Source organism: Panthera uncia, chromosome C2, assembly GCF_023721935.1.
Source record: "Panthera uncia isolate 11264 chromosome C2, Puncia_PCG_1.0, whole genome shotgun sequence".
NCBI lineage: Eukaryota > Metazoa > Chordata > Mammalia > Carnivora > Felidae > Panthera > Panthera uncia.
Window position 1 is genome coordinate 111,036,219 of NC_064810.1, and position 14,261 is coordinate 111,050,479.

General features: G+C 43.4%; 1 non-coding gene across 1 annotated transcript; it reads left to right on the forward strand.

The window, feature by feature from the left end:
* The first annotated feature begins 7,574 nt into the window (after positions 1-7,574).
* On the forward strand, positions 7,575-7,708 carry LOC125922246 (small nucleolar RNA SNORA43). Its single transcript, XR_007457666.1, has one exon. It is a non-coding gene; the product is annotated as a small nucleolar RNA SNORA43 (small nucleolar RNA).
* The last annotated feature ends 6,553 nt before the right edge of the window (positions 7,709-14,261 follow it).

Below are 14,261 nucleotides of genomic sequence, written 5' to 3' on the forward strand. Positions count from 1 at the left end.
GCAGTAATAAAAAACTAATACCATGACCATCCACCCTTCCTGCAGGATCCCCATCTTTACAAGTGACCCCCTTGGGATCCATTCACTTGACAGTGCAGTATAGTAGGAACAGCTACGACAAGCTCCCACCCCCACACGCTGATGGCTCACAACTCCAACACTTCGCATTCTCCACTGCCCCCCCCCCCCCCCGCCAACTGTCTGTGGCCAATGGGGAGGAGCACTGGAGTGTTGGTGAGGGTTAGCTGGATTTTAGAGGTTCCTGGGCATCTTTCTCTGCAGAAGAGAAAAGGGGGCTCCTTTGTCTTCAGCTTTGGTCCTGGCCACCAATTCCCAGGCCAAGGGAAAGCCCCACTCAGTATCTTATAACTCCCTGAAGCAGGAGGGGACCACAGCACTTTTCTCTGAGTAATCTGTTGTTCTACAGAATTAGATCCCACTCCCCTCATTAGAGCCCACTCCCCTCATTCTATGTCTGGGTGCCCTTTATAGGAATTTAGAATTCTTTTTTCTTTTTTGAGACAGAGAGAGAGAGGGCACAAGTGAGCAAGAGGCAGAGAGAGAGAGAGAGAGAGAGAGAGAGAGAGGCAGAACTCACCCTACTCCAGACTTGAACTCATGAACCATGAGATCACCATGAGACCATGACCTGAGAGGAAGTCAGATGCTTAACCCACAGAGCCACCCAGCAGCTCTAGAACTCTTCTTTATGAGAAAATGTTAAAGTACCTATTAGAATGCAACATGTTAACTCATTCCTTTGTAATCAGATTCTAAAGGATCAACAATAAGGCCTGGTTTCCTTTTGTGCTTCTGGTACCTTGCTTCAGCTCACATCCAGCCCACAGCAGTTAAATCCAAAAATTAATATCCTGGGGGCCTGGGTGGCTCAGTCGGTTGAACATCCGACTTCGGCTCAGGTCATGATCTCATGGTTCGTGGGTTTGAGCCCCGAGTCAGGCTCTGTGCTGACAGCTCAGAACCTGGAGCCTGCTTCCGATTCTGTGTTTTCCTCTCTCTCTACCCCTCCCCCACTTGTTCTCTCTCTCTCTCTCTCTCTCTCTCAAAAAGAAATAAATATCAAAAAATTAAAATAAAAAAACAAATCCAGATCACCCAAAGCCATGCAGAGCATGTGCTCAGTGAAACTGATTCTGCCACTAACCGCAGTTTGCTTGGGCTTCTCCTTCACCCTCTATCCTTCATTGACCGGTGTATCACATAGGATATATTCGACTGCAAGTAATAACAAAACTGCCAAACAGTAGTGTCTATCAGTTGAGGTGCATCCACCACCAGGGTCTCAATGTATCCTCCCAAATTCATATTTTGAAATCCCAATGCCTGGTATGATGGTATTAGGAGTGGAACCCTGGTGAATGGGATTGGTGCCCTTCTAAAAGAAGCTGAGAGACCTCCCTTCCCCTTTCACCCTGTGGGATACAAAGAGGAGTCCGTGACCTGGAAGCAGGCTGCCACCTGACCGTGCCAGCACCCTGATCTTGGGCCCGCAGCCTCCAGAATCGTGAGAAATAAATGTCTGCTGTTTAAAAGCTATTTAGTCTGTGATATTTTGTTATAGCAGCCTGAACAAACCAAGACATCCACATAGTGGAAAATTACAGAGCTGATGAACAGACCGAGGATGTTAATGCCGAGATGGAAAGAAACATCTCTGGGACATAATGTTAGGCGAGAGAAGCCAGCTGTATACAGTGTTGCCTTTTGTGTAAGAAAGGGGAAAGGTACATATTTGCGAATACTTGCCTAACAAACACTGAAAGACTACCCAAGCAGCGTTTATAGCTGCCTGCCAAAGAAGGGATGATGAGGACAGTATGGATAAGGACAGAATGGGAATGAGACTCCTCATTGTAGATTATTTTAATTTGGGGCCTGATGAATGCTTGTCTATCAGTTTTGTTTTGTTTTGTTTTGTTTTACCTCCTAAAACATTTGGTTATTAAGATATTACTCTTTGGGGCATCTGGGTGGCTCAGTCGGTTAAGTGTCTGACTTTGGCTCAGGTCATGACCTTGTGGTTCACGAGTTCAAGCCCCATGTCAGGCTCTGTGCTGACAGCTCAGAGCCTGGAGCCTGCTCCTGATTCTGTCTCCCTCGCTCTCTGCCCCTCCCCCACTCATGCTCGCTCTCTCTCGCTCTCTCTCAAAGATAAATAAACATTAAAAATTTTTTTAAATAAATAAATAAAAAGATGCTATTGTTTGGAGGATCTATGTGAAGGGCATACGAGAATCTTTTTGTATAATTTTTTGCAACTTTTTTTATAAGTGAAGTTATTTCAGAAGGAAGAGTTTTAAAATCTTAGAGAGAATGCTAGAAGGGTAACAAATAGACCTAAAAACTAGCAGGAGTCGGAACCATGTAGTTGCTGAGAGAGGAAATAGGAAAGAGAAGGGGTGGGGGTGGGGGGTAGGACAGGGTAGTAAAAAGTCAAGTGACGGAGAGGACCAGGGAAGGACTAATTAAGAAGAAAAACGGGCACCCTAGACTCCTTTCCAAGGGTTCCGTTGCCATCTTCCCGGATGTTTACAAAGAAAGGAAGACACCACTCCTACAGGTGAATGGTTCTTGACAGCCGCCCAGGACAACTTTCTTCAAGATTTGCTTTCCTGCCAGATGCTTTTCTTCCCTTTCTCTGCTCCCCAAACTGTGTGCAGGGGCACTGGCTGAGAAGGTAAGGCTGGAGTGTTTGCAGCAGGATTTGATTTGTGCCTTCTGGTTGCGAGCACTTAACGCCGCCTGGCAGGGTTCACACACTTCCCACCGCAGGAGGGATCATGCAAATTAAATCCTCTCCCTGCAGGTCAACAAAAATAAAAGCCTTTACTGCAGGTAATGTGTTTACCAATCCGGGTTCCGGGACCCCAGAGGCCTCAGAGCTTGGCTACAGCAGTGCTGGAGAAGCCCCTGGGAGGTTTATTGAGGGAAGCCTGTGGCACAGTTCGTCCCAGGTAGGGCTGACCTCAACATTCTCACAACTTCTGTGTGCACAGAGATGGCGCTACCCCAGGCTCCAGCCAAAGAGCGCCTAAGAGTCCCCAGAAGTGTGACTGTGAACATAGTGCCAGCATCCAGACAGTAGGAACCAAAAGTACAAAAAGAGGTCACTGCCCTGACACCCTGCATTCAGATCTATTTCTTTAGCTCCAATACTTAAAGCAATCGCCTTGAGTTTGGGGTCACTTTTTCCAAAGTAAACTTGGTAGGGTTGTATTTATTTTCTCCTTTAAGAATGGGGTGGCAAAGGTGGAATTTACAGGCAGGATCTTCAGAGACTGTGTAAGTTCTACAGCAAGTGATGTTAACTTACATTTGCACAATAATACTACTTTGCACTGCTATTTTTTAAAAAAATTTTAGATATTCTTATTTTATTTTTTGAGAGAGAGAGAGACAGAACATGAGCAGGGGAGGGGCAGAGAGAGAAGGAGACACAGAATCTGAAGCAGGCTCCAGGCTCTGAGCTGTCAGCACAGAGCCCGACGTGGGGCTCGAACTCACGGACCCGTGAGATCATGACCTGAGCTGAAGTCAGACGCTTAACCCACTGAGCCACCCAGGCGCCCCATCACTGCTATTTATTAAATGCTAACTAAGTGCTTTGCATAATCTTATTTAATCATAACAACTATTGAAAATACTCATCCCCAAAGCAGAGGAAAAAGATAAGCTTTAAAGGGTTTAAGTCATTGACCAAGACCACTTAGCCACAGTATTTCATCAAATCTAAGATGCCACTGTTATTTTAAGTACCACTAGGAAAGAAAAAAGCACTGCCAATCAAACTATGATGTGCCATCGAGTATAAGACACTTCCTGAGTCACAAATGTTACATGTGAAAGGACGTGGGTCTAGACTCTGTATGCGATAGTGAGTGGTAGGACAGCTCTGCACATCAGCTGTTTACAGGGCATTTAAATCCTATTGAATTTCTTCCTCAGAACAATCCTGAAAAAAGCAGGGATAATCATCCCCATTTTCAGAGGAGGAAACACGTTCAGAGTAGGTAGGCAATTTCTCCAAAGCCTCACAGCCTGTAGTTATAACTCAGAAAGAATTCCTGGCTCCTATTTTAGCATTCCCTTTGCTGTATCATACAGCCTCCACTCACCTCAAGAAATGGCTTAACTACTAGTTAATTATCAGTGGAATTATGTGAACGAGAACACAGGATGTGCAGGAGAAGGGCTCTTATTATTACAACCCTGGCCACATTATCTTGCTGACTTCTTTGGCTGTGAGTGAAACGCTGCCCTTTGCTCAATGTAATTCATGCAACAATTATTGAGTATATGCTGTGCTCCACTAATCACCGTGCCAGGCAGGAGAGGGGGGCTACTTTAGTTCACAGATCTCATCATGAAAACTTCCAAATATACAGAAAAATTGAAAAAATGATGCAGTGAACTCTCATATACCGTATCTCCATCTACACTGCACAATTAGGAACTTTTTGCCATATTTGCTCTTTCTTAATGTATATCTTGTAAGCTAAGTGGACATAAGTTACACACAGCACGATCCCTCACCGTAAATATTTCAACATGTATCTTCTAAGAGCAAAGATGTCTTTCTACATAACCATAATACCATCGTACTTGGGATGGGCACTTTTATGTGTCAGCTTGGCTAGGCTGTAGCCCCGGGTAATTCAATCAAATACTGACCTGGGTGCTACTATGAAGATAATTTACAGATATGACTAAAATCCATAGTCAGTTGACTTTAAGGAAGGGAGAGCCTTATATCCTAGCTAATCTGGTGGGCTCGGTTTAATCAGTTGAAAGCCGGTAGGAACAGAGTTAGGGCTTTCTTGGAAGAAGGAATCCCACCTGCAGAAAGCTTCACCCCGTGCCCAAGAGTTCCAGCCTGCCCTTCCTGACAGCCTGGTATGCAGATTCTAGCCTTGCTGTCTTTGTCTTTTTGGGCTGCCATAACAAAAATACCATGTAACGGGTGGCTTTAAATAAAAGACATTTATTTCTCACAGTTCCGGAGGCTGGGAGGTCCGAGATCAAGGCACCAGTAGATTTGGGGCTGCGAGAGCCCGCTTTCTGGTTCATAGACAGCCATCTTCTTGCCATGTCCCCACACAGCAGAGAAACAAGGACCCTCTCTGGAGGCTCTGCTCCCATTCATGAGGACATCGCTGTCATGACCTAATCACTTCTCAAGGCCCTACCTCCAAACACCATCACCTTCGAGGTTTCAATGTATGAATCTTAAGGGAGACGAACATTCAGTCTACAGCAATTGCCTTGCTAGCCCTGACAATTATATAAGCCAATTCCGTGCCATATATGTCTTAATATATATCCCTCCTCTTCTGTCTCTCTGGTTAACCCTGAACCAACAGAATACCCAAGAAAATTAACATTATGCCATAGCCTCAATCTTTATTAATGATTCTTAACCTGAGGTCACAGACTGTGCTTCAAGGATCAGGGAAGGGCCTGAAACCATAGGCAACATTTGGAGCAGTCATACATTTCGTGAACTTCTCTGGGGAAAGGCCAGTTTTCATCAAATCCTCAAAAAGTGCATTACTCCCTAAATGACCAAGAGCCACTGCATCAAACACATCTATCTAGGTTTATAAAGCCAACAGCGGTGACAACAGAAGGAATGGAAGCTGACTGGCTTTAAATGAGGCCCAAGTGAATCCCTGAGAGAGAAATCAGATTGTGGTGGCAGGCAGCCAGCAACCCTGTGGTGCTTCCAGAGTTCCTTTCTGTTTAGTTCACCGTGGCCTGAGGTATTTACAATATGTGTCAGATTTCTTAAAGACAAAGACAAAGGGAGTCCCACCAAGTTTTCCATTAGCGGGGACAAGCACAGAGCACCTGAGACTTAGCCATCCTGAGGCAGGCAAATGTGGAGACCAAGAGGCACAGTAAGGTTTTGCATTTAATTTTGATCGCATCATATTTTTTAAATATTGGGCATAAAAAGCTGTACAGTAAGCTAGTCTTTTGGCCAACATTCCCTCTTCCACAAAAGTAAAAGATAGCAAAAATGTCTGTTGTCAATGGCAAACAAGAGGGGAGAAGTTGTTGACTGACCAAGTTGGAGGGTGCCAATTAATGTCAGTCAAGATTACAGAGAACAGATGGGGCACCTGGGTGGCTCAGTCAGTTAAGCGTCTAACTTCGGCTCAGGTCGCGATCTCGCAGTTTGTGAGTTCGAGCCCCGCGTCAGGCTGACAGCTCAGAGCCTGGAGCCTGCTTCGGATTCTGTGTCTGCCTCTCTCTCTGGCCCTCCCCCACTCACACTCTGTCTCTGTCTCTCTCTCTCTCAAGAATAAATACACATTAAAAAAAATTTTTTTAAATAAATAAATAAAGATTACAGAGAGCAGAAAAATCTTTCCAGAGTCTTCAACAAAAGTAGCACGTTCCCAAGGAAGAATGCTTCTCCCTACTTTAGTTTTGTTAAGTCCCTGTAAGAAATCAGCTTCTTACATACAGGCGTTCCTGCTACTTACAAAGTCTGACTCTCAAGCAGCCACATCCCCTTCTTGTCATGTACCAGGTAGCCACTGCCCATGACAAGGCAGGAAAGAGCAGAGCAGAATCACCTCCTGGAAACACGCTGCTCTCTGAGCAGGGAGGAGGTAAATGTCTCATCCTCTGCTGGATCCTTTAACTACAAGCTGGACGGGCCCAGGCCCTGGGCTGCCCCATATCTCAGCAGAAAATGGCTAGCAACTCCAGATACACTGTCCCATGGGGCCTGGAGCTGGTCACAGGGCCATGGGGCTGATGTCCGCAGATATTGCTGGAATGTGCCCTGGGCCAAGGTGTAACCTACCAGCTCTTTTCTTGCTGGCGTGAGCTGGCTAGTTCCATAGCCGCCCCCACCCCCACCCAGCCACTTCTTTCTTTTGTGTGCTTACTTCTGACTTGAGTTCCCACCTGTGACTGCATCTGCTTCTAAATAAGTTAATTCCACATAAAGGGATAGAGGGATGCTTGACCTGAGAAAGAAACTCCATTCCAGAATTTGACATGCATTTATAACAACCTTCACTATTGCAGTCGGGAAGGAATTCGTGTTTTCTGGATTCTCAGATCAAAGTCTAAATGAGGCTGATGGAGAAAATGTTAACGCCGCCAGGAGGAATTCAAGTATTGTTCAGGGTCAGGATGCCTTAGTGCTACCCCTCCCTGCTCACCACTGAGTAAGCCAAGAGAGCTGAAACTTGACGATAAAAAATTTTTAAGAAGTAAATTAAAGAAATGTAAAAGATGGTTAAAAATCATAAAAAGATAGTTATCAAAAAAATCATAAAAAGAAAAAATTGTGATAAAACAGAGGAGGAAGCTGGGGCACCTGAGGGGCTCAGTCAATTAAGTGTTAGACTTTGGCTCAGGTCATGATCTCCAAGTTTGTGGGTTCGAGCCCCGCATGGGGCTCTGTGCTGACAGCTCAGAGACTGGGGCCTGCTTTGGATTCTGTCTCCCTCGCTCTCTGCCCCACCCCTGCTTGAGCTCTGTCTCTCAAAAATGAATAGATATTGGGGCCTGGATGGGCAGGAACGGCTGCCCTGCTGATGCTGGACCTGCCGGCTCCTCAGATGCAGCTGCTCTCCTGCACCTGTGACACTGGGGCTAAGAGGAAGCGGCCGTTTCTACGCTCAGTGCTCAGAACAGTGAGCACTCCATGGTTTGTAGCCGAACATGCTTTACAGCTGCCAGGGAGGCAGTTTTTACGTGCACGAGGCAGGCAGACCTACCTTTGGGCTTCTAGCTGGGAATGCCGAGCACGGTACTAACCACTTTGGTTTTTGGGTTCTTTGTCTATAAAATGACACTTGTCGTGAGGGTTACATGAGGTGTGCATGGAGATGAGCATGTGGCCGGCCTTTGGCCCAGTGGGATCGACCAGGAGAGGGTCTCCCTTCTGGAAGTGATCATTCTGTAGGTCTGTCTGGAGAGGGGTTTCTGCAAGTCTTTGGGCAAGTTCATGAACCCCTGGCTGCTTCCAGGCCCTGCGCCCACACACCCTGTTCTAAGGACCCTTGAGACAGCAGAGCAGGAGCTGGGCTTGGAGGGGGTGGGGAGTGGACACCAGAGGGCCACACCTGGCTTTGTCCTGCCAAGGAGACACTGCAGTAGGCCACCTAGAACCCCATATGCAACCCTCTAAACCAGGGCACTGGTAAATGGAGGGGGGTAGTCTTGGTAACCCCGCTGGGGTAGCAGGTGTGATGAGGGCTGTAAAAGGAAAAAAAAATGAATAAACATTAAAAAGAACAATTAAGAAAAAAAAAAACAGGAGGGAAACAAACGTAAAAGCAATGAGAGAAAATGAAATAAATATAAGCTAAGCAAAATGTCAAAGTGAGCTAAAGGAAGGTCGTGTAAAATAAGAAAAATGTAGGGGAGGAGAAATATAACTTTTCCCTCCATATTCCTAGGATCTCTGGATAGATTCCACAAGTAAATCTGAGAAAAGACAGATTAACAAGAGAAAAACACAGAGAAGTTTATGAACGTGCGTTGTGCATACATACAGGGGTACTCAGGAGTGAGTAACAAAAAACAGTGGTTAGAACTTGAGCTTACATGACATCCTCTAAAAACAAAGAAAAATACATTTTTTTAATATTATTTATTTTGAGAAAAAGAGAGAGAGCAGGGGAGGGGCAAAGAGAGAAGCAGACAGAGAATCCCAAGCAGGTTCCGCACTGTTAGCGCAGAACCCGATGGGGGGGGGGGGGCTCAAACTCACATACTGTGAGATCGTGACCTGAGCCAAAACCAAGAGTCAGAGGCTTAACCAACTGAGCTACCCAGGTGTCACAAAGAAAAATAAATTTTTAAAGATGTAACAAGACAAAGAAAAAGCTTTGAGTTTCTAGGGTGGCACATGTGGGAAGGTAAGGGTATAGGGGAACTAATGGCAGATAGGGCTAGTTGGTAAGGTTTGTTAAGTAGGTTCCTCTGGTGTGGTCTCTGGGATGTTAAGGATCTAGAGTTGTCTCTGGTGATTAACTTTTCTCCTTCCTGGTAGGAAAAGGGACACCTTTACAAATTTTTACAAATTTATGTCCTCTTTCTACGCAAATAGGCAGAGGGCAGAGAGCTTTTCTTGTACCTTCTTCTCAATTGCCCTCAGCTCAAAATATATACTTTTTTTTTTTCCAATATATGAAATTTATTGTCAGATTGGTTTCCATACAACACCCAGTGCTCATCCCAAAAGGTGCCCTCCTCAATACCCATCACCCACCCTGCCCTCCCTCCCACCCCCAATCAACCCTCAGTTTGTTCTCAGTTTTTAAAGGTCTCTTATGCTTTGGCTCTCTCCCACTCTAACCTCTTTTTTTTTTTTTCCTTCCCCTCCCCCATGGGGTTCTGTTAAGTTTCTCAGGATCCACATAAGAGTGAAACCATATGGTATCTGTCTTTCTCTGTATGGCTTATTTCACTTAGCATCACACTCTCCAGTTCCATCCACATTGCTAGAAAGGCCATATTTCATTCTTTCTCATTGCCACGTAGTATTCCATTGTGTATATAAACCACAATTCCTTTATCCATTCATCAGTTGATGGACATTTAGGCTCTTTCCATAATTTGGCTATTGTTGAGAGTGCTGCTATAAACATTGGGGTACAAGTGTCCCTATGCATCAGTACTCCTGTATCCCTTGGGTAAATTCCTAGCAGTGCTATTGCTGGGTCATAGGGTAGGTCTATTTTTAATTTTCTGAGGAACCTCCACACTGCTTTCCAGAGCGGCTGCACGAATTTGCATTCCCACCAACAGTGCAAGAGGGTTCCCATTTCTCCACATCCTCTCCAGCATCTATAGTCTCCTGATTTGTTCATTTTGGCCACTCTGACTGGCGTGAGGTGATATCTGAGTGTGGTTTTGATTTGTATTTCCCTGATAAGGAGCGACGTTGAACATCTTTTCATGTGCCTGTTGGCCATCCGGATGTCTTCTTTAGAGAAGTGTCTATTCATGTTTTCTGCCCATTTCTTCACTGGGTTATTTGTTTTTTGGGTGTGGAGTTTGGTGAGCTCTTTATAGATTTTGGATACTAGCCCTTTGTCCAATATGTCATTTGCAAATATCTTTTCCCATTCCGTTGGTTGCCTTTTAGTTTTCTTGGTTGTTTCCTTTGCTGTGCAGAAGCTTTTTATCTTCATAAGGTCCCAGTAATTCACTTTTGCTTTTAATTCCCTTGCCTTTGGGGATGTGTCGAGTAAGAGATTGCTACGGCTGAGGTCAGAGAGGTCTTTTCCTGCTTTCTCCTCTAGGGTTTTGATGGTTTCCTGTCTCACATTCAGGTCCTTTATCCATTTTGAGTTTATTTTTGTGAATGGTGTGAGAAAGTGGTCTAGTTTCAACCTTCTGCATGTTGCTGTCCAGTTCTCCCAGCACTATTTGTTAAAGAGACTGTCTTTTTTCCATTGGATGTTCTTTCCTGCTTTGTCAAAGATGAGTTGGCCATACGTTTGTGGGTCTAGTTCTGGGGTTTCTGTTCTATTCCATTGGTCTATGTGTCTGTTTTTGTGCCAATACCATGCTGTCTTGATGATGACAGCTTTGTAGTAGAGGCTAAAGTCTGGGATTGTAATGCCTCCTGCTTTGGTCTTCTTCTTCAAAATTACTTTGGCTATTCGGGGCCTTTTGTGGTTCCATATGAATTTTAGGATTGCTTGTTCTAGTTTCGAGAAGAATGCTGGTGCAATTTTGATTGGGATTGCATTGAATGTGTAGATAGCTTTGGGTAGTATTGACATTTTGACAATATTTATTCTTCCAATCCATGAGCAGGGAATGTCTTTCCATTTCTTTATACCTTCTTCAATTACCTTCATAAACTTTCTATAGTTTTCAGCATACAGATCTTTTACATCTTTGGTTAGATTTATCCCTAGGTATTTTATGCTTCTTGGTGCAATTGTGAATGGGATCAGTTTCTTTATTTGTCTTTCTGTTGCTTCATTGTTAGTGTATAAGAATGCAACTGATTTCTGTACATTGATTTTGTATCCTGCAACTTTGCTGAATTCATGTATCAGTTCTAGACTGACCGACAGTCAGTCGGACAAAAGTCCAACAGACTTTTGGTGGAGTCTATCGGATTTTCCATGTATAATATCATGTCATCTGCAAAAAGCGAAAGCTTGACTTCATCTTTGCCAATTTTGATGCCTTTGATTTCCTTTTGTTGTCTGATTGCTGATGCTAGAACTTCCAGCACTATGTTAAACAACAGCGGTGAGAGTGGGCATCCCTGTCGTGTTCCTGATCTCAGGGAAAAAGCTCTCAGTTTTTCCCCATTGAGGATGATGTTAGCTGTGGGCTTTTCATAAATGGCTTTTATGATGTGTAAGTATGTTCCTTCTATCCCGACTTTCTCAAGGGTTTTTATTAAGAAAGGTGCTGGATTTTGTCAAAGGCCTTTTCTGCATCGATTGACAGGATCATATGGTTCTTCTCTTTTTTTTTATTAATGTGATGTATCACGTTGATTGATTTGCGAATGTTGAACCAGCCCTGCATCCCAGGAATGAATCCCACTTGATCATGGTGAATAATTCTTTTTATATGCTGTTGAATTTGATTTGCTAGTATCTTATTGAGAATTTTTGCATCCATATTCATCAGGGATATTGGCCTGTAGTTCTCTTTTTTTACTGGGTCTCTGTCTGGTTTAGGAACCAAAGTAATACTGGCTTCATAGAATGAGTCTGGAAGTTTTCCTTCCCTTTCTATTTCTAGGAATAGCTTGAGAAGGATAGGTATTATCTCTGCTTTAAACGTCTGGTAGAACTCCCCTGGGAAGCCATCTGGTCCTGGACTCTTATTTGTTGGGAGATTTTTGATAACCAATTCAATTTCTTCGCTGGTTATGGGTCTGTTCAAGCTTTCTATTTCCTCCTGATTGAGTTTTGGAAGAGTGTGGGTGTTTAGGAATTTGTCCATTTCTTCCAGGTTGTCCAATTTGTTGGCATATAATTTTCCATAGTATTCCCTGATAATTGTTTGTATCTCTGAGGGATTGGTTGTAATAATTCCATTTTCATTCATGATTTTATCTATTTGGGTCATCTCCCTTTTCTTTTTGAGAAGTCTGGCTAGAGGTTTGTCAATTTTGTTTATTTTTTCAAAAAACCAACTCTTGGTTTTGTTGATCTGCTCTACAGTTTTTTTAGATTCTATATTGTTTATTTCTGCTCTGATCTTTATTATTTCTCTTCTTCTGCTGGGTTTAGGCTGCCTTTGCTGTTCTGCTTCTATTTCCTTTAGGTGTGCTGTTAGATTTTGTATTTGGGATTTTTCTTGTTTCTTGAGATAGGCCTGGATTGCAATGTATTTCCCTCTCAGGACTGCCTTCACTGCGTCCCAAAGCGTTTGGATTGTTGTATTTTCATTTTTGTTTGTTTCCATATATTTTTTAATTTCTTCTCTAATTGCCTGGTTGACCCACTCATTCTTTAGTAGGGTGTTCTTTAACCTCCACGCTTTTGGAGGTTTTCCAGACTTTTTCCTGTGGTTGATTTCAAGCTTCATAGCATTGTGGTCTGAAAGTATGCATGGTATAATTTCAATTCTTGTAAACTTATGAAGGGCTGTTTTGTGACCCAGTATATGATCTATCTTGGAGAATGTTCCATGTGCACTCGAGAAGAAAGTATATTCTGTTGCTTTGGGATGCAGAGTTCTAAATATATCTGTCAAGTCCATCTGATCCAATGTATCATTCAGGGCCCTTGTTTCTTTATTGACTGTGTGTCTAGATGATCTATCCATTTCTGTAAGTGGGGTGTTAAAGTCCCCTGCAATGACCACATTCTTATCAATAAGGTTGCTTATGTTTATGAGTAATTGTTTTATATATTTGGGGGCTCCGGTATTCGGCGCATAGACATTTATAGTTGTTAGCTCTTCCTGATGGATAGACCCTGTAATTATTATATAATGCCCTTGTTCATCTCTTGTTACAGCCTTTAATTTAAAGTCTAGTTTGTCTGATAGAAGTATGGCTACTCCATCTTTCTTTTGGCTTCCAGGAGCATGATAAATAGTTCTCCATCCCCTCACTCTCAATCTAAGGGTGTCCTCAGGTCTAAAATGAGTCTCTTGTAGACAGCAAATAGATGGGTCTTGTTTTTTTATCCATTCTGATACCCTATGTCTTTTGGTTGGCGCATTTAATCCATTTACATTCAGTGTTATTATAGAAAGATACGGGTTTAGAGTCATTGTGATGTCTGTATGTTTTATGCTTGTAGTGATGTCTCTGGTACTTTGTCTCACAGGATCCCCCTTAGGATCTCTTGTAGGGCTGGTTTAGTGGTGACGAATTCCTTCAGTTTTTGTTTGTTTGGGAAGACCTTTATCTCTCCTTCTATTCTAAATGACAGACTTGCTGGATAGAGGATTCTCGGCTGCATATTTTTTCTGTTTAGCACACTGAAGATATCGTGCCAGTCCTTTCTGGCCTGCCAAGTTTCAAAAGAGAGATCAGTCACGAGTCTTATAGGTCTCCCTTTATATGTGAGGGCACGTTTATCCCTTGCTGCTTTCAGAATTTTCTCTTTATCCTTGTATTTTGCCAGTTTCACTATGATATGTCGTGCAGAAGATCGATCCAAGTTACGTCTGAAGGGAGTTCTCTGTGCCTCTTGGATTTCAATGCCTTTTTCCTTCCCCAGTTCAGGGAAGTTCTCAGCTATTATTTCTTCAAGTACCCCATTCAGCACCTTTCCCTCTCTCTTCCTCCTCTGGGATACCAATTATGCGTATATTATTTCTTTTTAGTGTATCACTTAGTTCTCTAATTTTCCCCTCATACGCCTGGATTTTTTTCTCTCTCTTTTTCTCAACTTCCTCTTTTTCCATATCTTTATCTTCTAGTTCACCTATTCTCTCCTCTGCCTCTTCAAGCCGAGCCATCGTGGTTTCCATTTTGTTTTGCGTTTCGTTTAAAGCGTTTTTCAGCTCCTCGTGACTGTTCCTTAGTCCCTTGATCTCTGTGGCAAGAGATTCTCTGCTGTCCTCTATACTGTTTTCAAGCCCAGCGATTAATTTTATGACTATTATTCTAAATTCACTTTCTGTTACATTATTTAAATCCTTTTTGATCAGTTCATTAGCTGTTGTTATTTCCTGGAGATTCTTCTGAGGGGAATTCTTCCATTTGGTCATTTTGGATAGTCCCTGGAGTGGTGAGGACCTGCAGGGCACTTCCCCTGTGCTGTGGTGTATAACTG